The following is a 27,106-nucleotide window of genomic DNA, read 5'->3' as shown; positions in this document are numbered from 1 at the left end:
AATCTAAGTTCCTCCAGAGTATGAAAAGGACTGATCATTGTGTCAGAGATCTATAAGATGTCCTTAATATTGTAGTTGCTATTTAATAATTACTCTATCAGAGTTTAACTAAAAAAGATTGAGATTTTTCTACTTAAAAATCAAAGTCATTTGGCTTTACTGAGTTTTATCATGATGAAATCTAGCATGTTGTTACTAGAAGTGAGTGAGTGATAGTCGCTCAGTTGTGTCCGACTCTTTGCGACCCCATGGACTATAACCCTGCCAGGCTCCTCTGTCCATGGAATTCTCCAGGCAAGACTACTGGAGTGGGTTGCCATTTCCTTCTCCAGTGTTACTAGCAGAATTTCCTATAAATAATTAAGATGAAGTAATTTAGATTCATTTATTCAAGTGTCTGTTGAGTACCATATGTGTGTCACTGTTTAAGTGCTTAGGATATATTGGCAATTCCTTACACCATGACAATATATATTATTAAAGAGCAAGATAGGAGATAAAATAGTAGCAAATAAATATACCTTATGGGATATTAGACATTGATAAATATGTGAATAATGAGAATAGTAAATCAGAATCAGGTGTTTGGAAATACAGAATAGGAAATGAGTTTGTATTAAAATTCTAAATATTCTGGATGTAGTAGAACTTACTGCAAAGCTGATACATTCTGGGAGAGAGCAATCCAACACACTAGCTCATAAAAGTACTCTATTTTTAGAATTACTAAAGTTATTTCTCTAAATACATGTGATCTTTAGACATCTCAGTTTTCCTTCTTAATGGCTTAAACCTTTTAGAGCAGTTTCTAGGAGAAGCCCTCGCATATCTTTACACATCTATAAAAAGCCATTTTATGTGAAGTCTTTGTATATCATACATCTTATATTTCCATACCTGCTAGTAGCCATCTCTCAGTTGAATCTTGTAGGTCATTTCCAACCTTGATTTCCCAGGCAATTGATGTACATTTTTATATTCATTATATAGCATAGATATATGGACACTTTGATACCCAATTACTGTTTCATCTTTAATGTAGACCCTCTCAAATTAGAGAGTCTGTGGTAGCACATCTTTTCATTATAGTATTGCCATTCATATTTATTTTCCTGCATACATATATTATTTTTCTTGTTGTTTTGTTTAAGCTCTCTGAAAATCAAGGAAATGTTTTGTCATTATGTGTTTCAAAATTTCCCCCAGTTTATTATTAACTTAGTTTGTCATTTGACATTTAACGTATCTGTGTATAGAAAACAAAATGTATAAATGAATTTGGGTTTTTTTAATATTTTGTTTAAGTTTATTGATTTTTTTCTGAGTGTGGCTTTTGATACATTTTCTACGATTTTATACTTTTGAACAAGTCTAAATTTATATACTAAATATGTAATAGTAAAGTTTATTTATTTATTTCTACAGATTGAAATATCCCACTCTGAAATGATTCTAGATAGATATTAAAGAGACAAAGCAAGCCCCAGCTCCGTGAAGGTACTAATTTTTTAAATTTACAATCTCTCATTTCTTGATTTACATTAGTCTACTGCAATTGAAGTCCACTGGAATTAAATACAAATCTTAAACATATAAATATCCTAAAAAAATGGATAAACAGAGAAGTCGTGAAATGCTGCAAGAATAAAGGTCAATCAGAAACGTTGTTTTAGTGGCGAAGTGGAAGAACTGTGCACTGGACATCAGACGCTCACAGCTAGTTACATAGTATTAAGCCTTAGCTTTCCCACAAAGAGTCTGCCTGCAATGCAGGGGACCTGGGTCCAATCCCCCGTCAGGAAGATTCCCTGGAGAAGGGAGTGGCAACCTACTCCAGTATTCTTGCCTGGAAAATCCCATGGACGGACGAGCCTGCAGGCTATGGGGTCCATGGGGTTGCAAAGAGTCGGACATGACTGAGTGACTAACACTTTCCCACTAATGAAACAGGAAGGTAGGACTATCTTACTGGTTTCCAAGCAAAGTTTGAAAGACTCCCTAGAGCTAAGAAAAACACTGAAAGGGTCTGTGAAGCTAAAATGAAGCTTTGTGTTCAACCTCATCTACCACTAGAACCTCAGATTAACTCTGACAGCTGAAAAATAAAAACGAACTTCTGAGTGTTAGGTTTCCTCTTTCCACCCAATATAAGCCAACTGCAGGTAAATATACCGTGAAATGGGCTTATGCCTCTGCATGTGTAAAGTGAGTGTTTCCATAAACATCTAATGACTGGTAAAAATGCTCTAAATAGCACACCTGTGTGATAGTCAGAAAAGTCCTTTGATCCTGGTGTAATTATTTATATAAAGGAACAGATTGGCTTTGCTGGATTCACTGACTTAAAAACTGCATCTCTACATTTCTGCCATTTCAAGGCTGTCTTGATTAAGATGTAGAAAGGAATTAAGTTTATTCAATCTGGATTAATGAAATGTTTTGTGTCCTTGCTTCTCTCTCACTTTTTAAAAAAATTCTTTTTCCTTCCTCCTCGAGTTTAATATATGATTCTTTTACAGAAAGTACTCATATAAAAGGTTTCAGAACCACATATGTGGCTATTTTATATTGGTTGCAGTGTTTTGAAATTATGGTTTCATTATCTCTTGGCCTGCTTTTTAGAGAGAAAAATACGTGTATCACCATCATTATAAGCTTTGGAACACTATTGAGATTGAAGTGCTATGCTTGCAAAAAAAAAATTGATTCTAACAAATGGTGTGCTTGGAATTTTCCTTTCTACTGAGTTTTTATTCATATTTTAAATTCTCACATGGTGTTCTGAAACAGTTACAATGAATCAGAGGGCTGGCTTCAGCTTTGCAAATATATTAATAGAAATTATTGGGCATTTCAGTTCATCGAGAAATAGCATCCGAGGGGGGAAAAATAAACCTTTGCCAGCTAGTGTTAAGACAAGGAGCAAAAAGAATTGAATCAGTATTATTGCTTTCCATTTGACAAGCACAAAATTGTACTATCTCTGAGAGGAACTATTTGTAAACTTCTTGGAACATAGCTACCATTGTATTCATTTCTTACTAAGATCTATAAGGTACCTTAGTAATGCTGCCTTCATACCGCTGTGCTTGAGCTTACACGATGCACCCTGTTTAAAGACCCTGATGGTGTTTAAATACTGACTGTGGGAAACCGTACCCTGGGAGTACATTCACTGAGATCCAAAGACAGGAGAGACTGTTGCACACCATCAGGACCCGCCGTCACCTGTGGGTGCAAAGAGACGTGTGGGTTTCTAAAGTGCCTCCAGTGCGGTTTCACGGATCACCGTGAACAGCACCCAAATGATGATTTACAAATCACTGCTTACGTGTTGCTTCAAATTCTAAATGTTATTAATCAACTTGTGACTAAGAAAACCTTTGAATGGGTCGTGTCTTCCTGACAACATGTCTTAAAATAACTGTGTAAAATACCACACTGCCTTTGGGCTACCCAGAGACTGATGATTCTGTATTGTGATTATGCAGGATATTTGGTTAGCCACACTTTTCCTCTAAACCATCACACTGAACTTTGGGTTTCAAATCAAAGAATGAGGAGGAATAAGGCAGGTAGAAGTTACCTAAGACCATTTGGTGTGTGGGCTTCACCTCTATGAAAGTTTATGAGATGGTAAGTAAGCCACTGGCTATGTGGATGTCAGGAATTCCTTGTCCACTAGTCTGTATTTTCAATTACCAGGGACAGTAAGAAACCAGGTTTTATGCTCTTCTGAAAGAGGGGAAGACCTTTAAAATCTGGGTTACCATGGACTCTGACAACATCCCATATATTTACTCAGGTCACTGCTGTTTAGACTTGTGTTTTCTTTTTATATAAGTTATTAATGAAGACTGCATATCAGAGACAATATCATTGTAAGTAAATACAAAGGAGCTTTCTATACCTCTTGCTTAGTATATTTACTATTTTAATAAATGTTTTATTTCCATTAAGCAGCCCAAATTTAAAATTAAATATAAATGATCATGTAGGAATTAGTTTCCCTTTATAGGGCAAAAATAATTTCTGAGATAAATATAGACAAGTAACTGCTGACATGGACAGGCATTCATTCATATACACCTTCAGGATAGTTCAGTGGAGTGTTTTGTTTTGTTTTGTTTTAGCTGAAACTGTTCCCCTTTCTATAGCTCTTAGGTTTGAAAGTAGCCTTCTGTGTGATAGTTATTCTTCTAATTCCTCTCTGTAGGGGCTGAAAATGCCAAGACTCTAAAAGGAATCAGAACATCCCCCTCCATTCCTTTCAGGATGTTTTAATGATTATGATCCTATTACAGATACAGCATTTTCTTTTCCCTCTTTAAAGAAGTGGGATGAATAAAGGAAACAGACAACTAGCATTAAATTGCCAAAGTCAAGGTAAAAATTGGAACTTCTTACCTGCATAAATGCACTTTTTTACAACATTGCATTGGAAATCACTAAGAAAACCCTGTTTTTTAAGAATGTGTCCTTAAATTGTATGCTTTCCTGCCATTAAACATTTATTTTCTTCAAACAAATCAAGAATGTCATTCATACAAAGCCTTATTATCTTATAAACTACAACTAGGCTTATTGAATATGAATACATTCTGTAGTTATATGCATTATAAAATGCTGTGCTCTGCTTTGGGGGGAAAAATCCCCTTTTCTGTGTCACATTGGCTTATGAATATTATAACAGTTCTTTTCTGTTCACATTCAGTGAACTGAGACAACCTTCACTCCCGTATTTGGAATCTCCTTCTGTAAATTTATCTTATGAGAATGCATATTCAATGTTTGAATGTCTCTGAAGGAAAACCAATATGGGAAGTTTATAACCTTTATGGTTACTTTGGGTTTTGTTTCATTTTTCAGTATATATCAGACAAATTTTTTCATATGTTCCCTTTTCAAAGAGCAGTTAAATAGATTTCACAGAGTAGATGATGCTACTATTTTTCTCACCAGGAAAGTTTTGTTTTGACATATGGCATGCATAGCAATTATCCTCCCGGATTAATAGCCTATGTGAGTATCATGGCTACTTAGGTTATGTAACCCTTTGCCTTCTGAATAGTTCAGATATTTTTATTTAGAAAATATTAGAAGGTTCTCTTTCCAATCACTGAATAAAAATGTTATTTTTATTAAACATCTGAATTTAGAAACTATATGCAGAATATGCCAATGGTAGACAGCATTGTGAAGTCCAGGGCCAAGAAAGGTAAGAATTTTTTTATGCTGGGAGGAATCTTTCCCTACCTCTTTCTTGTCACTTGTAAAAATGTATATAACTGTTAAGTATAAAGTGATCCCAAAGCAGAGCTAATAGTCAATTAACATGCTTTTATTGGGGCAAAATAGTTCTAGTTCAGTAAATCTGTTAAAAAGTAAATGGGATCTGGGTTGAAGCCTGGCGAGCCCATCTCCATGGAAGCATGTCCTGTGAGCCCTCTGCAGCCGATGTTCCCGGCAGCTCAGGTCTGGGCACCTGGGCTCTGGAGCCAGTATCTGGGGAAGCCAGTACCTACCATGATCTCCAGGGAAGTCCTCACATTTCTGTGGCTCTGGAGCATTATCATCAAGAGCAAGGCCACATCTCTCAGAAGCTTCTAAGTGTCCTTCTAAGACCGTGCACCATGAATCTGGATTCCTACTAAATGAGAACAAGAGAATATACAGCAAGATGATCTGTCTTCAATCCCGTGCATCTCTTACAGGAGGAAACACCTCGTCGTGTCCCAGGCTGGAGGCCCTCCTGAAGGATCTGTTCCTGGTGATGTGATTTCAGCTTTCATCCACTCCCCTGGCTGGACCCGTCACACTGGGGATGACAACCTGAACACGGGGAGCTGAAAGTCTCTTCTCTGGCATCACAGGTGATTTATGGCAGTAGACTTTTTTTTTTTTTTTACATGGACATATTGAAGAGCTGTCAGATCGTGTTGATGAAGTACTCAGGCTCAGGAGGCACACTGCCAAGGCTGAAAACAAGATGATGGTAAAGCATCCTACCTTGGCACCTGCCAGCAAGTTCTCTATGCTTTAGCTTGATTTCCCAATAAATAAGCCAGGGATGATGATGGTGATGATACTAACAGTAGGAGTTACCTCACAGGATTGTTTCAAATGTATGAAATTAATTTATGTAAGATAACACAGCAAAATCTAGAACATGGTAGACATGTGTTTGGCTCCTAAATTACTCTAAGTACATATCCTATAGGGAAATTATGATACAGTTAAATTACATTATTCAAAAGGATTATTTGCACACAGCAAGCAGTAGTCATACTCTGCATTTTTGCAGCATCCCTGAACTAGGGGTGCAGTCATCTCAGAGATTCAGGGGATTAAAGGATGGAGCCTCTGACAAGTGAGCATTTATCCTCAGGCTTCTCTGTAACCACTGGACTAGGAGACATCAACCCAGGGCAGGATGGAGGGGTGGCATCTGAGAGCTCAAAAGAGGCCCCTAATCCAGCCTGATTGGCTGGGAGGTTCAAGGAAGAGTAAGGCTGTGTTTTCACCTAGGTGGGTGTATTAATTTTCTATCACTGTGGAAACAAAGTAGCACAAAATTAGTGGCTTAAAACAGTGTAAATGTATTGTCTTTGTGGCAGTCAGAAATCTGAAATGGGTCTCAGTAGAGACAGAATCACCATGGTGACAGGGTTGTGCTGCATCCTTCCTTCCAGAGGCTCTTGGGGAGAATCCACTTCCTTGCCATCTCCAGGTTAGAACCCACCCCCATTCCCTGGATCAGGGCCCCTTCCCTCATTTCCAAAGCCAGCAACTGAGGCCAGAGTCCTCCTTACATCACACTGCCTTCCTCTCACCTGCCTTGAGCCTCCACCTTCAATTTAGGGACACCTCTTGCTATTATATTGTCGTATAATAATACTGTTCCCTGATAGCTCAGTTGGTAAAGAATCTGCCTGCAATGCGGGAGACCTGAGTTCAATCCCCAGGTTGGGAAGATCCCCTGGAGAAGGGAAAGGCTACCCACTCCAGCATTCTGGCCTGGAGAATTCCATGCACTGTATAGTCCATGGGGTCACAAGGAGTTAGACACGACTGAGCGACTTTCACTTCATTTGGGGCAGGGTGGGGCCGGGGCGGTTCATTCTGCTTAGCACTGAATGCTAAGGAACAAACTGGGAAGGAAGGAAGAAACACAACACCACAACACTAAGGATTGAATTTTTTGTTTTTTTTTTGTTGCAGTGAGGGCAGTTCCCTGTCCAAGAATCAAACCTGTGACCCCTGCAGTGGAAGCAGTCTCAACCACTAGACCGCTAGGTAAGTCCCTGAAAATGTTTTTTAATACATAAAGATACGAAAGGAAAAAAATACCTCCCCTTCCCACACAGTTGAACACAAAGAGAGGAAATTCGACTTAGCAAGGCTTTCCAAGATCGCTTGCTTAAAAATTCTCAAATAGGTTAATATTACCAAAATGCCTTCCTGTTAGTTTTTGAGAGAAATACACAGAGTGTAATGAAAGCATCCAGTCATCTGATTGCACAATAAACGGGGGAAACTGAGGGATGGTTTCATCTTTGCTCTGCACAGACTCTGTTCACATTCTAGCAGCATTAATTTGCAAACCTCATGTCCTTTATTATTATTTTTTTTGTACTGTCCAGCACTCTTATCAGAAAAACAAAATCAGCTTGTAGGTCAATGACATCAATCCAAACAGGAAGAAAAATAAAAACAGAGTAAAAAGGTGATACTGATTGTATTTAAGCATATTTAAAACTGCTCCAGTTTTGCTTTCATATAAAATTGTAAGGTAAAAACAGTATATAATTATCGTTTAAAAAAATCAACACTTGGAGTATGCTAAAAAATAGTTCACAAACCTTCCATAATACCCCTGACTCCAGTTTTCATTCTTAAGTATAGTTCCCATTAATATTTGGTATATGCATCTTTCTTGGTGTTTTTTATGCATGCCCATGTACCCATTAAATAATCAGGATGAAAATATGCATTGCTCTGCAGTGTGGTCTGGTTTGAGATGACAGAGTTGAATTAGGAAACATTTCCATATTTGATATTTAATATATCTCTCCAGGAAGAAGAGATATCTTTCCAGTATATCAGAATCTCTTATCTGTGTACTCTAGTTATCTTCAGTTCAGTCCAGCCCAGTTCAGTCGCTCAGTCATGTCTGACTCTTTGCAACCCCATGAATTGCAGCATGCCAGGCCTCCCTGTCCATCACCAACTCCCGGATTTCATTCAAACTCATGTCCATCAAGTCGGTGATGCCATCCAGCCATCTCATCCTCTGTCGTCCCCTTCTCCTCCTGCCCCCAATCCCTCCCAGCATCAGAGTCTTTTCAATGAGTCAACTCGTCACATCAGGTGGCCGAAATATTGGAGTTTCAACTTTAGCATCAGTCCTTCCAATGAACACCCAGGACTGATCTCCTTCACAATGGACTGGTTGGATCTCCTTACAGGCCAAGGGACTCTCAAGAGTCTTCTCCAACACCACAGTTCAAAAGCATCAATTCTTCGGGGCTCAGCTTTCTTCACAGTCCAACTCTCACATCCATACATGACTGCTGGAAAAACCATAGCCTTGACTAGACAGACCTTTGTTGGCAAAGTAATGTCTCCACTTTTGAGTATGCTATCTCCGTTGGTCATAACTTTCTGTCCAAGGAGCAAGCATCTTTTAATTTCATGGCTGCAGTCACCCTCTGCAGTGATTTTGGAGCCTGTTTCCCCATCTATTTCCCTTGAAGTGATGGGACCAGATGCCATGATATTCATTTTCTGAATGTTGAGCTTTAAGCCAACTTTTTCACTCTCCTCTTTCACTTTCATCGAGGCTTTTTAGTTCCCCTTCACTTTCTGCCATGAGGGCGGTGTCATCTGCATATCTGAGGTTATTGATATTTCTCCCAGCAATCTTGATTCCAGCTTCTGCTTCTTCCAGCCCGGTGTTTCTCATGATGTACTCTGCATAGAAGTTAAATAAGCAGGATGACAATATACAGCCTTGATGTACTCCTTTTCCTATTTGGAACCAGTCTGTTGTTCCATGTCCAGTTCTAACTGTTGCTTCCTGACCTGCATATAGGTTTTTCAAGAGGCACAGTCAAAGGCTTTGGCGTAGTCAATAAAGCAGAAATAGATGTTTTTCTGGAAATCTCTTCCTTTTTCGATGATCCAGCAGATGTTGGCAATTTAATCTTTGGTTCTTCTGCCTTTTCTAAAACCAGCTTGAACATCTGGAAGTTCATGGTTCACGTATTGCTGAAGCCTGGCTTGGAGAATTTTGAGCATTACTTTACTAGCGTGTGAGATGAGTGCAATTGTGCAGTAGTTTGAGCATTCTTTGGCATTGCCTTTCTTTGGTATTGGAATGAAACTGACCTTTTCCAGTCCTGTGGCCACTGCTGAGTTTTCCAAATTTGCTGGCATATTGAGTACAGCACTTTCACAGCATCATCTTTGAGGATTTGAAATAGCTCAACTGGAATTCCATCACCTCCACTAGCTTTGTTCGTAGTGATGCTTTCTTTTATTATTTTTTTAATTAATTTTTTTTTTACTTTACAATATTGTATTGGTTCTGCCACACATCAACATGAATCCACCACAGGCGTACACGTGTTCCCCGTCCTGAACCCCCCTCCCACCTCCCTCCCTGTACCATCCCTTCGAGTCATCCCAGTGCACCAACCCAAGCATTTGTATCGAAACTGGACTGGCGATTCATTTCTTATATGATAGTATACATGTTTCAGTGCCGTTCCCCCAGATCCTCCCACCCTCTCCCTCTCCCATAGAGTCCAAAAGACTGTTCTATACATCTGTGTCTCTTTTGCTGTCTCACATACAGGGTCATAGTTACCATCTTTCTAAATTCCATATATATGCGTTAGTATACTGTATTGGTGTTTTTCTTTCTGACTTACTTCACTCTGTATAATAGGCTCCAGTTTCATCCACCTCATTAGAACTGTTTCAAATGTATTCTTTTTAATAGCTGAGTAATACTCCATTCTGTTGTACCACAGCTTTCTTATCCATTCATCTGCTGATGGACATCTAGGTTGCTTCCATGTCCTGGCTATTATAAACAGTGCTGCGATGAACATTGGGGTACACATGTCTCTTTCAATTCTGGTTTCCTTGGTGTGTATGCCCAGCAGTGGGATTGCTGGGTCATAAGGCAGTTCTATTTCCAGTTTCTTAAGGAATCTCCACACTGTTCTCCATTGTGGCATATACTAGTTTGCATCCCCACCAACTGTGTAAGAGGGTTCCCTTTTCTCCACACCCTCTCCAGCACTTATTACTTGTAGACTTTTGGATAGCAGCCATTCTGACTGGCGTGAAATGGTACCTCATGTGGTTTTGATTTGCTCTGATAATGAGTGATGTTGAGCATCTTTTCATGTGTTTGTTAGCCATCAGTATGTCTTCTTTGGAGAAATGTCTGTTTAGTTCTTTGGCCTATTTTTTGATTGGGTCATTTATTTTTCTGGAATTGAGCTGCAGGAGTTGCTTGTATATTTTTGAGATTAGTTGTTTGTCAGTTGCTTCATTTGCTATTATTTTCTCCCATTCTGAAGGCTGTCTTTTCACCTTGCTTATAGTTTCCTTTGCTGTGCAGAAGATTTTAATTTTAATTAGGTCCCATTTATTTATTTTTGCTTTTATTTCCAATATTCTGGAATGTGGGTCATAGAGGATCCTGCTGTGATGTATGTCGGAGAGTGTTTTGCCTATGTTCTCCTCTAAGAGTTTTATAGTTTCTGATCTTACGTTTAGATCTTTAATCCATTTTGAGTTTATTTTTGTGTATGGTGTTAGAAAGTGTTCTAGTTTCATTCTTTTACAAGTGGTTGACCAGTTTTCCCAGCACCACTTGTTAAAGAGATTGTCTTTAATCCATTGTATATTCTTGCCTCCTTTGTCAAAGATAAGGTGTCCATAGGTGCCTGGGTTTATCTCTGGGCTTTCTATTTTGTTCCATTGATCTATATTTCTGTCTTTGTGCAAGTAACATACTGTCTTGATGACTGTGGCTTTGTAGTAGAGCCTGAAGTCAGGCAGGTTGATTCCTCCAGTTCCATTCTTCTTTCTCAAGATTGCTTTGGCTATTCGAGGTTTTTTTGTATTTCCATACAAATTGTGAAATTATTTGTTCTAGCTCTGTGAAAAATACCATTGGTAGCTTGATAGGGATTGCAAGAATCTATAGATTGCTTTGGGTAGTATACTCATTTTGACTATATTGATTTTTCTGATCCATGAACACGGTATATTTCTCCATCTATTAGTGTCCTCTCTGATTTCTTCCACCAGTGTTTTATAGTTTTCTATGTATAGGTCTTTAGTTTCTCTAGGTAGATATATTTCTAAGTATTTTATTCTTTCCGTTGCAATGGTGAATGGAATTGTTTCCTTAATTTCTCTTTCTATTTTCTCATTATTAGTGTATAGGTATACAAGGGATTTCTGTAGGGTGATTTTATATCCTGCAAATTTACTATATTCATTGATTAGTTCTAGTAATTTTCTGGTGGAGTCTTTAGGGTTTTCTATGTAGAGGATCATGTCATCTGCAAACAGTGAGAGTTTTACTTCTTCTTTTCCAATTTGGATTCCTTTTATTTCTTTTTCTGCTCTGATTGCTGTGGCCAAAACTTCCAAAACTATGTTGAATAGTAGTGGTGAGAGTGGGCACCCTTGTCTTGTTCCTGACTTTAGGGGAAATGCTTTCAATTTTTCACCATTGAGGATAATGTTTACTGTGGGTTTGTCATATATAGCTTTTATTATGTTGAGGTATGTTCCTTCTATTACTGCTTTCTGGAGAGTTTTTATCATAAATGGGTGTTGAATTTTGTCAGAGGCTTTCTCTGCATATATTGAGATAATCCTATGGCTTTTATTTTTGAATTTGTTGCTGCTGCTGCTAAGTCACTTCAGTCATGTCCAACTCTGTGTGACCCCATAGACGTCAATCCACCAGGCTCTCCTGCCCCTGGGATTCTCCAGGCAAGAACACTGTAGTGGGTTGCCATTTCCTTCTCAAATGCATGAAACTGAAAAAGTGAAAGTGAAGTCACTCAGTTGTGTCCAACTCTTAGCAACCCCATGGACTGCAGCCTACCAGGCTCCTCCGTCCATGGGATTTTCCAGGCAAGAGTACTGGAGTGGCGTGCCATTAATGTGGTGTATTACATTGATTGATTTGTGAATATTGAAGAATCCTTGCATCCCTGGAATAAAGCCCACTTGGTCATGGTGTATGATCTTTTTAATGTGTTGTTGGATTCTGATTGCTCGTATTTTGTTAAGGATTTTTGCATCTATGTTCATCAATGATATTGGCCTGTAGTTTTCTTTTTTTGTGGCATCTTTGTCAGGTTTTGGTATTAGGGTGATGGCATCATAGAATGAGTTTGGAAGTTTACCTTCCTCTGCAATTTTCTGGAAGATAGGTGTTAGCTCTTCTCTAAATTTTTGATAGAATTCAGCTGTGAAGCCGTCTGGACCTGGGCTTTTGTTTGCTGGAAGATTTCTGATTACAGTTTCAATTTCTGTGCTTGTGATGCATCTGTTAAGATTTTCTATTTCTTCCTGGTTCAGTTTTGGAAAGTTGTGCTTTTCTAAGAATTTGTCCATTTCTTCCACGTTGTCCATTTTATGGGCATATAATTGCTGATAGAAGTCTCTTATGATCCTTTGTATTTCTGTGTTGTCTGTTGTGATCTCTCCATTTTCATTTCTAATTTTATTGATTTGATTTTTCTCCCTTTGTTTCTTGATGAGTCTGGCTAATGGTTTGTCCATTTTATTTATCCTTTCAAAGAACCAGCTTTTGGCTTTGTTGATTTTTGCTATGGTCTCTTTTGTTTCTTTTGCATTTATTTCTGCCCTAATTTTTAAGTTTTCTTTCCTTCTACTAACCCTGGGGTTCTTCATTTCTTCCTTTTTACTTGCTTTAGGTGTAGAATTATTTATTTGACTTTTTTTTGTTTCTTGAGGTATGCCTGTATTGCTATGAACTTTCCCCCTAGCACTGCTTTTACAGTATCCCACAGGTTTTGGGTTGTTGTGTTTTCATTTTCATTCGTTTATATGCATATTTTGGTTTCTTTTTTGATTTCTTCTGTGATTTGTTGGTTATTCAGCAGTGTGTTGTTCAGCCTGCATATGTTGCAATTTTTAATAGTTTTTCTCCTGTAATTGAGAACTAATCTTACTGCATTGTGGTCAGAAAAGACTGCTTGGAATGATTTCAATTTTTTTGAATTTACCAAGGCTAGATTAATGGCCCAGGATGTGATCTATCCTGGAGAAGGTTCCATGTATGCTTGAGAAAAAGGTGAAATTCATTGTTTTGGGGTGAAATGACCTATAGATATCAATTAGGTCTAACTGGTCTATTGTATCATTTAAAGTTTGTGTTTCCTTGTTAATTTTCTGTTTAGTTGATCTATCCATAGGTGTGAGTGGGGTATTAAAGTCTCCCACTATTATTGTGTTATTGTTAATTTCCCCTTTCTTACTTGTTAGCATTTGTCTTACATATGCAGTGCTCCTATGTTGGGTGCATATATATTTATAATTGTTATATCTTCTTCTTGGATTGACCTTTGATCATTATGTAGTGTCCTTCTTTGTCTCTTTTCACAGCCTTTGTTTTAAAGTCTATTTTATCTGATATAAGTATTGCTACTCCTGCTTTCTTTTGATCTCTACTTTTATGGAATATTTTTTTCCAGCCCTTCACTTTCAGTCTGTATGTGTCCCCTGTTTTGAGGTGGGTCTCTTGTAGACAACATATATAGAGGTCTTGTTTTGTATCCATTCAGCCAGTCTTTGTCTTTTGGTTGGGGCATTCAACCCATTTACGTTTAAGGTAATTATTAATAAGTATGATCCCATTGCCATTTACTTTTTTGTTTTGGGTTCGAGTTTATACACCCTTTTTGTGTTTCCTATCTATAGAAGATCCTTTAGCATTTATTGGAGAGCTGGTTTGGTGGTGCTGAATTCTCTCAGCTTTTGCTTGTCTGAAAAGCTTTTGATTTCTCCTTCATACTTGAATGAGATCCTTGCTGGGTACAGTAAGGATCTGGGCTGTAGGTTATTTTCTTTCATCACTTTAAGTATGTCCTGCCATTCCCTCCTGGCCTGAAGAGTTTCTATTGAAAGATCAGCTGTTATCCTTATGGGAATTCCCTTGTGTGTTATTTGTTGTTTTTCACTTGCTGCTTTTAATATTTGTTCTTTGTGTTTCATCTTTGTTAATTTGATTAATATGTGTCTTGGGGTATTTCACCTTGGGTTTATCCTGTTTGGGACTCTCTGGGTTTCTTGGATTTGGGTGATTATTTCCTTCCCCATTTCAGGGAAGTTTTCAACAATTATCTCCTCAAGAATTTTCTCATGGTCTGTCTTTTTGTCTTCTTCTGGGACTCCTATGATTCGAATGTTGGGGCATTTAATATTTCCTGGAGGTTCTGAGATTGTCCTCATTTCTTTTAATTCATTTTTCTTTTTTCCTCTCTGATTCATTTATTTCTACCATTCTATCTTCTACTTCCCTAATCCTATCTTCTGCCTCCGTTATTCTACTATTTGTTGCCTCCAGAGTGTTTTTGATGTCATTTATTGCATTATTCATTATATATTGACTCTTTTTTAATTTCTTCTAGGTCCTTGTTAAACCTTTCTTGCATTTTCTCAATCCTTGCCTCCAGGCTATTTATCTGTGATTCCATTTTGATTTCAAGATTTTGGATCATTTTCACTATCATTATTCGGAATTCTTTATCAGGTAGATTCCCTATCTCTCCCTCTTTTGTTTGGTTTGGTGGGCATTTATCCTGTTCCTTTACCTGCTGGGTATTCCTCTGTCTCTTCATCTTGTTTATATCGCTGTCTTTGGGATGGCCTTTCTGTATTCTGGCAGTTTGTGGAGTTCTCTTTATTATGGCATTTCCTCACTGTGAGTGGGGTTGTACAGGTGGCTTGTCAAGGTTTCCTAGTTAGGGAAGCTTGTGTCGGTGTTCTGGTGGGTGGAGCTGGATTTATTCTCTCTGGAGTGCAATGAAGTGTCCAGTAATGAGTTATGAGATGTCAGTGGGTTTGGAGTAACTTTGGGCAGCCTGTATATTGAAGCTCAGGGCCGTGTTCCTGTGTTGCTGGAGAATTTGCATGGTATATCTTTCTCTGGAACTTGTTGGCCCTTGTGTGGTGCTTGGTTTCAGTGTAGGTATGGAGGCTTTTGATGAGCTCCTGTCGGTTAATGTTCCCTCGAGTCAGGAGTTCTCTGGTGTTCTCAGAATTTGGACTTAAGTCTCCTGCTTCTGGTTTGCAGTCTTATTTTTACAGTAGTCTCAAGACTTCTCCATTTATACAGCACCGTTGATAAAACATCTAGGTTAAAGATGAAAAGTTTCTCCACAGCGAGGGACACCCAGAGAGGTTCACAGAGTTACATGGAGAAGAGAAGAGGGAGGAGGGAGTTAGAGGTGACCCGAATGAGATGAGGTGGAATCAAAAGAGGAGAGAGCAAGCTAGCCAGTAGTCACTTCCTTATGTGCGCTCCAAAGTCCGGACTGCTCAGAGATGCTCACAGAGTTATACAGAGAAGAGAAGAGGGAGGAAGGAGACAGAGGTGGCCAGGAGGATAAAGGGGAGAATCAAAAGGAGAGAGACAGATCCCGCCAGTAATCAGTTCCCTAAGTGTTCTCCACTGTCTGGAATACACAAAGAGATTCACAGAGTTGGGTAGAGAAGAGCAGGGGGAGGGAGGAAACAGAGGTGACCTGGTGGAGAAAAAGGAGAGTCCAAAGAGGGAGAGAGCAGTCAAGCCAGTAATCTCGCTCCCAAGTGAAAATGGGTACTGAAAATTGGGTTCTTAAAGGTACAGAATTGACAACAAATACTAAAAAGCAAAGATTAAAAATCTAGAGTAGAGGTTGGATTTTCAAAAATATAATATTAAAGAAAAGAAGGAAAAAAAAAGTCACAAAAATTATAACAAAAAAAAATATATATATGAAGTTTGTTTTAAAAAATAGGGTCTCTTTTTTTTGCAAAGTAATAGTAGGTTATAAAAATGAAAATTAAAGGAATAATAGAGGACTTAAAAATTAAAAAAAAAAAAAAAGAATGATAGTAAAAATAGTAAAAATATATCTAGGACTTTCTTTGGTGGTGTTGTGGGCAGTGTGGGATCAGTTCATTTTCGGATAGTTCCTTGGTCCGGCTTATATTTCTCAAGATCTCTAGGCTCCTTCCTATGTAGTCGGTACTAAATACAGGGTTTTAATCTATTGCACCTGTCACTTCCAAGGCAGTTCCCTCTGTTTTAGCTTCTTCTGTTTGCTGGTCTCTTCAGTGTCTGATTTCCGCCCTGACACAAGGGGGCAGTGGTGGACACTTTTTTAGGCTCACTTGTTCAGTCTTGCTGTGGGGAGGAAGGGACACTGCAAACAAATAACACTGGCGTGTGCTCACAGTGTCTCAGCCACACTGGGCCTGCCCCTGCTCACGGTGCATGTGCCCTCCCTGTCCACACTGCTCAGGCTCTAGGTTGCTCTGCCAGGAACCGTCCAAGGCCAGCCCTGGGCTGCATGCACCTCCCAGGTCTAAGCTGCTCAGGTTCAGGCACTCGGGTAGTCCTCAGAGGTGCAGATTCAGTTGGGCCTTCGTTTTGTGCCCTTCCCAGGTCCAAGCAGCTCAGGTGATGAGGTGTTTGGTGAGCACGGTCACTGCGATTTATCTCCTCCCCCGTCCCTGCCACTCAGTTTTCTGGATGTACAACCGGCACACCTTCTCAGGTGGATGTTGACCGTCCAGAACCCCAAGAAATCTTAGCAAAGAAGCCTGCTTGCATTTTGGTAGATAATGTCTCTGTGGGGCTGCCATTACCCACTTCCGGCTTTGGCTGCCTGTCACTGGAGAGGGATGGTCTGCAGCGAGCTAGCTCTGTTCAGTCCTTTGTTCTGTGAGCGGGCCTGGCAGTGTCTTAGTTAGGGCTTTTCACATGGTAGTTATCCCGCAGTCTGGTTTGCTACCACAAGTTAGTTCCTCAGATTGTCCTCGGGGCATTCAGGCCCGGTCCTTACTCTAAGCAATACAGCCCGAGCCTCCCTGCCCAGCTCCCGCTTGCTAGTGGCGGATGCAGGCGTCTGCGCTGCTTCTCCCCTGGGGGAGTTACAGTTGGACACGTAATCTGTGGGTTTAAATTATTTATTTATTTTTCCTTCCGATTTTGTTGCCCTCTGGTTCCAGGGCTCTCCACAGACTCGGCAGTGAGAATGTTTCCTGGTGTTTGGAAACTTCTGTCTTTTTAAGGCTCCCTTCCCAGGACGGAGCTTCATCCCTCCCTCTTTTGTCTCTTTTTTTGTTTTCTATATTTTTTCCTACCTCCTTTCGAAGACACTGGGCTGCTCTTCTGGGTGCCTGATGTCCTCTGCCGGCATTCAGAAGTTGTTTTGTGGAATTTACTCAGCATTTAAATGTTCTTTAGTTGAATTTGTGGGGGAGAAAGTGGTCTCCTCGTCCTATTCCTCTGCCATCTTAAGACCGCCCCCCCCCCGCCCCCCGCCATAGTGATGCTTTCTAAGGCCAACTTGACTTCACATTCCAGGATGTCAGGCTCTAGGTGACTGATCACACCATCGTGACTATCTTGGTCATGAAGATCTTTTTTGTATAGTTCTGTGTATTCTTGCTACCTCTTCTTAATATCTTCTGCTTCTATTAGGTCCATACCATTTCTGTCTTTTATCAAGCCCATCTTTGCATGAAATGTTCCCTTGGTATCTCTATTTTTCTTGAAGATATCTCTAGTCTTTCCCATTCTGTTGTTTTCCTCTATTTCTTTGCATTGATCGCTGAGGAAGGCTTTCTTATCTCTCCTTGCTATTCTTTGGAACTCTGCATTCAGATGCTTATATCTTTCCTTTTCTCCTTTGCTTTTCGCTTCTCGTCTTTTCACAGCTATTTCAAGGCCTCCCCAGTTCATCAGGCACTCTATCTATCAGATCTAGTCCCTTAAATCTATTTCTTACTTCCACTGTATAATCATAAGGAATTTGATTTAGGTCATACCTGAATTGTCTAGTGGTTTTCCCTACTTTCTTCAGTTTAAGTCTGAATTTGGCAATAAGGAGTTCATGATCTGAGCCACAGTCAGCTCTCAGTCTTGTTTTTGCTGACTGTATAGAGCTTCTCCATCTTTGGCTGCAAAGAATATAATCAATCTGATTTCGGTGTTGACCATCTGGTGATGTCCATGTGTAGAGTTTTCTCTTGTGTTGCTGGAAGAGGGTGTTTGCTATGACCAGTGCATTTTCTTGGCAAAACTCTATTAGCCTTTGCCCTGCTTCATTCCGTATTCCAAGGTCAAATTTGCTTGTTACCCCTGGCCAGTCCTCTATAATGAAAAGGACATCGTTTTTGGGTGTTAGTTCTAAAAGGTCTTGTAGGTCTTCATAGAAGCGTTCAACTTCAGCTTCTTTAGCGTTACTGGTTGGGCCATAGACTTGGATTACTGTGATATTGAATGGTTTGCCTTGGAAACAAATAGAGATCATTCTGTTGTTTTTGAGATTGCATCCAAGTACTGCATTTTCGACTCTTTTGTTGACCATGATGGCTACTCCATTTCTTCTGAGGGATTCCTGCCCACAGTAGTAGATATAATGGTCATCTGAGTTAAATTCACCCATTCCAGTCCATTTCAGTTCGCTGATTTCTAGAATGTCGACATTCACTCTTGCCATCTCCTGTTTAACCACTTCCAATTTGCCTTGATTCATGGACCTGACATTCCAGGTTCCTATGTAATATTGCTCTTTATAGCATCAGACCCTACTTCTATCACCAGTCACATCCACAACTGGGTATTGTTTTTGCTTTGGCTCCATCCCTTCATTCTTTCTGGAGTTATTTCTCCACTGATCTCCAGTAGCATATTGGGCATCTACCGACCTGGGGAGTTCCTCTTTCAGTATCCTATCATTTTGCCTTTTCATACTGTTCATGGGGTTCTCAAGGCAAGAATACTGAAGTGGCTTGCCATTCCCTTCTCCAGTGGACCACATTCTGTCAGACCTCTCCACCATGACCCACCCGTCTTGGGTGGCCCCACACGGCATAGCTTAGTTTTACTGAGTTAGACAAGGCTGTGGTCCGTGTGATTAGATTAACTGGTTCTCTGTGATTATGGTTTGTGTGTCTGCCGTCTGATGCCTCTCACAACACCTACCATGTTACTTGGGTTTCTCTTATCTTGGACGTGGGGTATCTCTTCACGGCTGCTCCAGCAAAGCGCAGCTGCTGCTCCTTACCTTGGACGAGGGGGAGCTCCTCACAGCCGCCCCTCCTGACCTTGAACATGGAGTAGCTCCTCTCGGCCCTCCTGCACCTGACCTAGTTATCTTAGTAGAGTTCTAAAGCTTTCTATGTAACAACCAGACATTTTTTTGAGACTTACTCATAATGTGTTTTAATTCTTCTTCCTATCTTTGTTTCTGTTAATGGTCAATTTACCTACCCGACTCTTTCCTTTTGGAAACATTCTTCTGCCACATCCTGCAGTAAGGAAACCATTGTTTCCTTGTTCTATTTCAAGGATACAGTCATCTACAACCTCTGGCCTCCTTAGTGTCCACCTTCTCCTTAGCTTTTCCAAGTACTGTGGGTGAAGCTCTCCTGTTATTCCTATGATGGAACAGATTTTCAGGAAGAGTCAGTTTTTTGTTTTTGTTTTTGTTTTTTCTTTAGCAGTTTGTGGAATTTCCCCATTTTCCATCCATGTACCCAAGGGCCATCTCCAGTGGGGACACAGCATGAATTCCAGCCCTGGCCCAGCAGCCACAACCTAGTTTTACAAACTCTGATACACAGTAACCTCTGTGGTAACTACTTTCTCATCAGTCAAGAAGGCTGGGGTGGGTGGGGTTCAAAGCACATTATGAGCCCTGATGCTAGCTCAGTTGGTAAAGAATCACCTGCAATGCAGGAGACTGCAGTTTGATTCCTGGGTCGGGAAGATGCCCTGGAGAAGGGATAGGCTACCCACTCCAGTATTCTTGGGCTTCCCTTTTGGCTCAACTGGTAAAGAATCCACCTGCAATGCAGGAGACCTGGGTTCGATCCCTGCTTTGGGAAGATCCCCTGGAGAAGGGATAGGCTACACACTCCAGTATTCTTGGGTTTCCCTGGTGGCCCAGCTGGTAAAGAATCCACCTGCAATGCAGGAGACCTGGGTCTGATCCCTGGGTTGGGAAGATCCCCTGGAGAAGGGAAAGGCTACCCACTCTAGTATTCTGGCCTGGAGAATTCCATGGACTGTATAGTCCATGGGGTCACAAAGAGTTGGACACAACTGAGAGACATTCACTTTCACTTAATGAGCCCTGGGGTTCTGTGGGGCAACCCTGGGATAGAGGGTAGGCTGGAGATAAAGTTTGTCCTACTTCAGTGAGCTCATATTTTACAGTTGAAAGTCATATTTTGTTTTGTTTTTTACCTAATAGAAGGCCTGATCCTTAAGCAAAATACAGAAGCTCGCTAAATATACTCTCTATATCAACATCTCTGAGAGAATCATATAGAAGCTCCTGTTTTAGGAATGAAACATAAAATATTTGTAGAACTTATCTAAAATTACCTAAACCAAGTCCTAATTTACTCTTAACTTAATAAAAAAAAATGTGTAGGTTCTCTGCATTTTAGTAGACTCGGCTCCTTTTAATCTGATATTTGTATTATCAAAAGCAAATATATTTGATATTTTGTCATTGGAACACATTTTCATCACTGTAAAAATTCAGACCTCTTCTGGAAACTTTGGTTTCTTTTTCTAACAGCTACTTTCCAACCTACCCTACTTTCCCAAACAAGATTGATTTCTCCCAGTCATAGGAATCTACTGGTTTAAAACTCCCACAGCTAAATTTATTTTATAATTACTTTCAGTTGTGCTACACTAGAAATGGTAAGGGAAAGTCATAGTATAATTACTAAGAGTACAAGTAGCTGGATATTTTGGCCATGTGTTTGTGTAGTCACATGTTCCTTGCTGCAACTATGGTTTGAGCAAAGTGATTAATCTCTGTGTATCTCTTTTTTTCAGAATCTCTAAAATGCTTTTGTGAAAGTTAAATGTTATAGGTTTTATATGTTAATCACTTGGTACAGTGCCTAGCATGTAGGAGACTGCAGTTGGCTGATAACATTGAATTGTATGCTTTTTCTGTGTCAGCCCAAGAAACTAAAACCTTACCATCTAGTGCCAAATTAAACACACACATACGCTATAAATTTTATTATCATTATTGAAAGAGGTTAACTTGGAACAGTTTAGGTATTTCTACTTCCTATATTTTTTAATGAAAAAATTTAGGAATTCATGAAAGAATATGATGGATCCTCATTGTTTAATCATGGAAAATATAATCTAGACAAAATAATAGTACACAGAACACCATGGAGCAGATAATGCTGTGTGTCACTGGACCACTAACACAGAGGGAGGAAACACAGAGTAAATATAAAGGCTAAAACTTCACCTGCCCAGCTTCCAGAGCAGACATTGCAAAACTGATAATGTCCCTCTTTGCAGATATGTGGAATGATCTTACTATTCTCAGCACACACTTCAGGCAGCCACCATCATAACAACCAGAAATGCATAAGGGATGAGTCCTATTTTTATCACCCCCATTCTCAGGTAATGCTATAAAGAAGGGCTCAAAAATACACAGAGAATGTCAATGAGTTAATTTCCTCCAGATAAAAATAAGCCAATAAACCAATAAATAGCAAACAAAACCATGTTCCTATAACTAAAACATACTTAGAAAAATGTACCTAAAATGATAGTCAATATAACAAAGAAGACTGAAAAGTAAGTGCAATATTGAGCTTAGTTTTAAAATCTGATTTAAAAGAATATTTTCTTTTTTACCACAACTGAGAATTACTGTGAAGCAATGGAGACTCAGTAAAATCATATCAATCAAATACAGAACTGAAATGTGTATATAAATTTGTAACTAGTGCAGGATGAACTTAATTTTCAAACGTACAAAGTAAATTCCTTAATATTGCACTTTAATTGTCATCAAGTTCTTAAAACAGTTTTTGTAAAATACATTCTGATTTAAATACTTTCAGAATATAATTTCTTCTAAAAATATGTTTTTAGAGCATTATTTGTCTCGTTGTTGACATTATACTGGAAAGCATGGAAACAGAGAGCATGTAAGACTCAAGTAAAATAAACTGTGTACTTGTTTTCAAATACAGATTCCCAAAATACTAGAACTAAAAGCCTTTTGAAGGATTAACTGCCCCAATCTTCCTCAGCCTTCCCTTTAACCGTTTATATCTTTATCTTATATGCAAGAGAGCTATATCCTCTTAACAGTGTGTATGTGTGTGTTATACATATATATATATATATATATATGAATATGTATGTCTAGAAATCACCTGGGGTTTTTTAATGAGATGACATAAATAATTTAATGTCTTTCCCCTCTTTTTTGTGTATTAAAATGAGACTCAGAAGGGTCAAGTGACTTGGCCAAGCATATAGTCAATCAGTCAGAAATTAGGAGAAGCCCCTGAGGCCCAGGGATCTTTGTTCAGTTTCTTTTTCCTTTGTTTGTACATTTAAATCAATAGGAAACTTTAACCAATTAACTATGCATAGAATCCTTTCATCTATAAAGTCCCAAATACTCCATAAGTTCATATGCACACAAAGAATAAGATAATAATTTCCAATGATAAAATACAAGATTATTTTATTGGAGTACACTTTGAGTAAATATATGAAATAACATGTTATGTAAGACTGCTAGAAACTTAGAGTCAGCACCTTAAATTACAGCAATCATATTTTAATGAGTTCTAGCATGCATGTTGAAATCCACATTGAAATTGCGGACCATATTAACATACATAGCTAAGTATAGTTTCCTGAGGGAACCTTTGTTTCCCTCTATAGTAACAGCTCCTTTGGGCCCGTACGTAGCTTAGTGGTGAAAATCTAATTGCCCCTTGCCCTCTGTGTACATGGCAGACGTGTCTCAGGATGAATCAGACCATAAATGATAGTAAAACTCTGTAGGTTATTCCAGAGACTCCTTCATCATCACTGTTTTCTCTGTGGAGTGAAGATGTATAGGTGTATTAAAGGTATTTCGGTTAATTATTTATATTTTGAGGTCTTGATTTCACAGTTCAAGCAAAAGCAGAATACTATTTTCCAGTATTGTGTCTGAGGAGAATAGCTATTTGAAAATTAGCAATTACTTTTAAAAAACTGAAGTATAGTTGATTTACAATATTGTGTTACTTTCAGGTGTATAGCAAAGTGATTCAGTTATATATATTTTCCATTGCAGGTTATTATAAGATATTCAGTATTGTTCTCTGTTATACAGTAAATCCTTGTCTACTTTATATATAATAGTTCACTTCAGTTCAGTCGCTCAGTCATGTCCGACTCTTTGCAACCCCATGAATCGCAGCACGCCAGGCCTCCCTGTCCATCACCATCTCCCGGAGTTCACTCAAACTCACATCCATCAAGTCAGTGATGCCATCCAGCTATCTCATCCTCTGTCGTCCCCTTCTCCTCCTGCCCCCAGTCCCTCCCAGCATCAGAGTCTTTTCCAATGAGTCAACTCTTCGCATGAGGTGGCCAAAGTACTGGAGTTTCAGCTTCAGCATCATTCCTTCCAAAGAAATCCCAGGGCTGATCTCCTTCAGAATGGACTGGTTGGATCTCCTTGCAGTCCAAGGGACTCTCAAGAGTCTTCTCCAACACCACAGTTCAAAAGCATCAATTCTTCGGTGCTCAGCTTTCTTCACAGTCCAACTCTCACATCCATACATGACCACTGGAAAAACCACAGCCTTGACTAGCCGGACCTTTGTTGGCAAAGCAATGTCTCTGCTTTTGAATATGCTATCTAGGTTGGTCATAACTTTCCTTCCAAGGAGTATACATATGTTAATCCCAAGCTCTTAATTTGTCCCTCCTCCTACCTCCCTTTGCCCTTTGGCCACCACAAGTTTGTTTTCTATGTCTGTGAGTCTGTTTTCCATTTTGTAAATAGATTCATTTGTATTATTTTTTTAATTTCACATAAAAGAAATAAAAGCAAAAATAAGCAAATGGGACCTAATCAAAAGCTTCCGCACAGCCAAGGAAACCATAAACAGGATGAAAATACAACCCTCAGAATGAGAGAAAATATTTGCAAATGGTCCAACCAAAAAGGGGTTAATTTCCAAAATACACAGTAACATAAAAAACAACCCAATCAAAAAATGGGCAGAAGGCCTAAATAGACGTTTCTCTAAAGAAGATATACAGATGGCCAACAGGCATGTGAAAAGATGCTCAACACGGTTGATTATTAGAGAAATGCAAATAAAAAACCACAATGAGGTATCATTTCACACAAGTAGGATTGGGTACCATCAAAAAGTCTACAAACAATAAATACTGGAGAGAGTGTGGCGAGAAGGGAACCCTCCTACACTGTTAGTGGGAATGCAAATTGGTGCAGCCGCTATGGAGAACTGTGGACGTTCCTTAAAAAACTAACAATAGAACTACCATACGATCTAGCAGTCCCACTCCTGAGTGTATATCTAGAAAGCACAAGAAGTCTAATTTGAAAAGATACATGTACCCCAGTGTTCACAGCAGCACTGTTTACAACAGCCAAGACAAGGAAGCAATCTAAGTGTCCATCAGTGATCAAAGATGTGGAACATGTATACAGTGGAATGTTAGCCATAAAAAATGAAATAATGTTAGCCATAAAAAATGAAATAATGTCATTTCCAGCAACATGAGTTGGACCTAGAGATTATCACACTAAGTAAATCAGACGGAGAAAGCAATTACTTTTAAGAAGACTATGCATATCTTAAAACATTTATAAAATGAGAAAATTTATTGGAGGGGGAATATCTTTTTTTTTTAATACCAAAAACATTTTGTACTGGGGTATAGCCGATTAACAACATTGTGATAGTTTCAGGTGAGCCAGAAAGGGGCTCAGCCACACGTATACATGTATCCATGGGGGGAGGGTGGCGGTAATATCTTAATGAGCCAACATCTAGGAATGAAATCTGCCACTAAGCTCACTCAAATGCATGATGTCCTCCAAATTCAAGTCACTGTATATTTTGTTTCTTGGACAATAATTTCATACCATTCTTGTTGTTTACTTGCAGTGAGCACCATCTCAAATGCATCCAATTAGTTTTTCTTCTTTTACAGGTTACCCTTGGTGAAATTGATCCAACCAGCAGGTTGTATACCAATTAAAAAGCTTATTTATATTGGGTTGGCCAAAAAGTTCATTTGGTTGGCCAACCCAGGAGTAACTATCTTTTCAATCTCTCTCTGCAGTTGCATTGTGTCTTCTGTGATTTACAACATATCACAGACTTTTAACTCAAGCTTCCTATAATAAAACTTTGGGGTTGCTTATAGAAGAGATGATTTTTCTTTTTTTTTTTACTACTGACAATAGCTGTAGACTCACAGAATAGCAGATTCAGGTGAAAAGGCCTTTATTTTAGGCTGTCAAATATAGTAGCCCCTAGAGAAGGCAATGGCACCCGACTCCAGTACTCTTGCCTGGGAAATCCCATGGACGGAGGAGCCTGGTGGGCTACAGTCCATGGGGTCGTGAAGAGTCGGACACGACTGAGCGACTTCACTTTCACTTTTCAGTTTCACGCATTGGAGAAGGAAATGGCAATCCACTCCAGTGTTCTTGCCTGGAGAATCCCAGGGACGGGGGAGCCTGGTGGGCTGCAATCTATGGGGTTGCACACAGTCGGACACGACTGAAGTGACTTAGCAGTAGCAGCAACATATATCTATTTAAATATACAGTCCTTAACATTAAATATTAAACATTCAGTTTTTTAGTTCAGTAGCCACCTTTCAATGTGCAGTAGCCACCTGTAGTTTCTGGCTATTACATTAGACAGGGCAGAGAACATTCATGTCATCACAGAAAGTCCTAGTCCACAGGTCTATAGGTTCTATATCATTCCTAGATGAGATCTTAAGATCTGTGAAGATCAAAGGGTTAAAATTCTCCTTTTTCAAATGTAGCTCTTTGTCCAAAGACAAATGACTTAAGTGCATTTCACTTAAATCACTAAATTTAAAAGGAATCTCATCTGTGTAATTGTGAGTAGATATTCTTGAATGTGGTTATAAAATGGTTGGGGATTACCCAAAGTCTTTAAATTGGATTTAGGTATATGCTGATGATTTGTAAAATTTTCTGAAATGCATTGGGATATAATTTATGTAAGTAAATTTTGTTGTTGTTTTTCAGTCACTAAGTCGTGTCTGACTCTTTGTGACCCCATGGACTGTAAGTAAATACATCCATTTTAAGTATAGATTTTCATGAGTTAAAAAATGTATATACTAATAAATCTCAAGATATAGAACATGTCATCACCTCAAAAAGTTCCCTTGAGACCCATTCCAGTCAAACCCTTGCCAATGTCCAGCTTTAGGCAACCACTAATTTGCTGTCAGGATGTATTAGATCTCTGTTCTCTACAGTTCAAGAGAGTCATGTATATTTAAAATACTCTTTTTTTCTTTTTGGATTACATTCTGTATACTTGCTAAACTCACCTTTTTTTCAGTAGCTTTTTATGCAGATTCTTTAGGAATTTCATGGATGATCATTTGTAAAGACAATTTTATTTCCTTATTTTAACAGTTTGCCTTTTGTTCCTTTGTCTAGCCATTATTTCTTTGGCTAGAAGTTCTAGAATAACACTGAAAATAAACTGCAAGAATGAACATCTTGTATTGTTCCTGAAGCTAGAAGGAAACAGCCAATCTCTCATCGTTAAGAATGAAGTCAATATCTAGATTATCCATCTATCAGTCATAGGAATCTGACCTCACACAATCACAGGAGCTAGTTCAGCAGTGTCTTTAAAAGGCTGTGGTCTTTGTATCTGATGCTAGATGTTAAGTCAACAAGGAGTAAAAGAGGGAGATTAATGTAAGGCCAGGTGATGGTAGACA

The 27,106-nt window shown here is 39.0% G+C and overlaps 1 long non-coding RNA gene across 1 annotated transcript; it reads left to right on the top strand.

Annotated features, from left to right (window-relative positions):
* The first annotated feature begins 4,827 nt into the window (after positions 1 to 4,827).
* On the top strand, positions 4,828 to 25,388 carry LOC112442251 (uncharacterized). Its single transcript, XR_003030277.2, has 3 exons — positions 4,828 to 5,873; positions 7,222 to 7,296; positions 25,316 to 25,388. It is a non-coding gene; the product is annotated as an uncharacterized lncRNA (long non-coding RNA).
* Positions 25,389 to 27,106: the final 1,718 nt, after the last annotated feature.

The sequence above is a fragment of the Bos taurus genome, chromosome 18, assembly GCF_002263795.3.
Source record: "Bos taurus isolate L1 Dominette 01449 registration number 42190680 breed Hereford chromosome 18, ARS-UCD2.0, whole genome shotgun sequence".
In the NCBI taxonomy this organism is placed as follows: Eukaryota; Metazoa; Chordata; class Mammalia; order Artiodactyla; family Bovidae; genus Bos; species Bos taurus.
The sequence above is the reverse complement of the archived record's forward strand: the minus strand, read 5'-3'. Positions and strand labels throughout refer to the sequence as shown.